Raw genomic sequence first — 2,500 nt, 5'->3', positions numbered from 1 at the left:
TATCACCTTTATTATCATTATTATCATTATCATTTTTAAAATATCATCATAAATCTTCATTCTTTAATTTTACCCATCATCATCATTATTCATCTTGTCATAAACCATCATTACTACATTTTTAAATTACTATGAGAAATTTTTTTATGAATTTTAATTATTAATGTTTTATCATTATCTTTCATCACCCTCATCATAAATCATCATTTTTGTAATTTTAAGATTATTAATTATTGCTATCTTTAAATTTTTTTTATATTATTATTGTCAAAACTTTATCATTTCATTATTTTTTACGTGACTATTATGCTATTACATAAAAATCATTATCCTTTATCATTATTAAAAATTTCTGATATTTCTGCTACAGTTATTACTATTAGAAAATCATAATTATAATAATCATTATCATCGTATTATTATCATTATTACTATTCTCATGGTCATATCATACAGAACTATGCAAACATTCCTAAAGGAGTTAAATAACTTTGTAAAATATGACAAAACTTCTTTTATTTTTCAAATTATCTAACAGACCAAAATTCTTTTTTTACATATTTATTTACAGAGATACCAGAAGAATACATTTTTATAAAGCACACTATTTATTACTCTGGGAAAAATTGTTTTTATACCAACAATTCCTGAAGGAAAAAAAAGACGATTTCAGTGTAATTATTAAACTTTGAATATCGTACGCATCTTTCCCTTATCGTTTTACGTAGCGATGATGGGACTGTGAGTTAATGGTGGGTGGGGAGGTTATAATAAAATTTAGAATACTAATTTTGAAGAGCTTCTACTTTTTAATGAGTAGTAGATAAAATTTAAATCGAAACTTCACTGTACACCATTCCTCATTCACTACATGGTTGCCATCCTCGTGCTTGGCACTAAAGAGAGTTTTCCTCTGTATTGCCGTGGGTCCTTATATAGAAAGGCAAAATTTTACACTTTTTCATATCCCTTCTTGTTATCAACACTTAGGCGTAAAATGTTTTGATTTTCTTTTGGCATAGTATTCGTTCCATTACTATTTCAAGGATCACATATGTATAAAATATATAATATATATATATATATATATATATATATATATATATATAAATATAAATGTATATATATATACATATATATATATTTTTTTTCTTTTTTTTTCTTTCTTTTTTTTTTTTTTTTTCTTTTTTTTCTTTTTTTTTTTTTTTTTCTTTTTTTTTCAACAGCCATTCATTCCACTGCAGGACATAGGCCTCTCTCAGTTCATTATTTTAAGAAGTTACATGGCAGTGCTACCTTTGCCTGATTGGATGCCCTTCCTAATCAACCGCAGTTTGTGCCACGGCGGTGCCTTCCCCTACGACACCTGCGTTTGACTTCTCAAGGTGATATGGTCGTTTTCTCGGGCTCGAGCCAGCAGTCAGAACGCAGGCATTTTTACGACTACCGCGGCGGGGAATTGAACTCGGGACCACGAGGGTTAGAGTCCATTGTTCTAACTATTGGCCATCGCGGCAGTCATATATATATATATATATATATATATATATATATATATAATATATATATATATATATATATATATATATATGATATATGTGTGTGTGTGTGTGTGTGTGTGTGTTGTGTGGTGTGTATGTGTGTGTGTGTGTGTGTGTGTGTGTGTGTTGTGTGTGTGTGTGTATGTGTGTTTATTATATTAGTATATATTATATATAATATATATATAATATATATATATATTAGTATATAATATAATTTATATTAGCTGTTTTTGTAAAAAAAATATAAAGTCACATAATAACACAGAAATCTAAACTTATTGATTACAAACTTTGTTTTTATTACAAGTGGAGTTCACAAGAAATATTGTGACATATTGTAAATACTTTAGTTTTTTTTCTGGAGAGAATAAGATTGTCTGCAAATATGAAAGCATTTGCCTTGGATTTTTAAACCTGATTTTAGCCTATAATGCTATTAAATGTCCAAATTTAACATTTCTACAATCAAGTGAGCCGGGACTATTTTCTTCGACCTGACTCTAAAAGCAAGGATAGACGTAGTGCAGTGAAGAAAGTGAGAAACAGAGACGTTCGCAAGGCGTAAACAACAAAACATGAAAGAACGAATTTTCCTGTCGTCTTTACTAACCCTATTTAGTCCATATTCAGAGAGGCTTTATTAGTACCAGTTTAAGATTTAGCGCTCTTTTTCGAAACCGAGACCGTAAATATTTTCAACACTTCACACTTTGCAGCCATATTTTCTCAAAATAAAAGTCTCAATGTCTAGTCCACACCAAACTGCCCCGCACAAAACGCCAACACTACAAAACCGACGCTAGCCTTGGAAGCAAACGTCCCAGAAATGATCGAGGGATCCGTCAATACACTGAGACTCTGGTGTTTGGGTCTTCAGGTGTGGGTAATGGCGTGGTGTGGTTGCCCTTTCCCGTTTCATCTGATTTACAACGATAGATAATTATGCGGGAGCCGAC

This window comes from Penaeus monodon, chromosome 36, assembly GCF_015228065.2.
Source record: "Penaeus monodon isolate SGIC_2016 chromosome 36, NSTDA_Pmon_1, whole genome shotgun sequence".
Taxonomy (NCBI): domain Eukaryota; kingdom Metazoa; phylum Arthropoda; class Malacostraca; order Decapoda; family Penaeidae; genus Penaeus; species Penaeus monodon.
The sequence above is the reverse complement of the archived record's forward strand: the minus strand, read 5'-3'. Positions refer to the sequence as shown.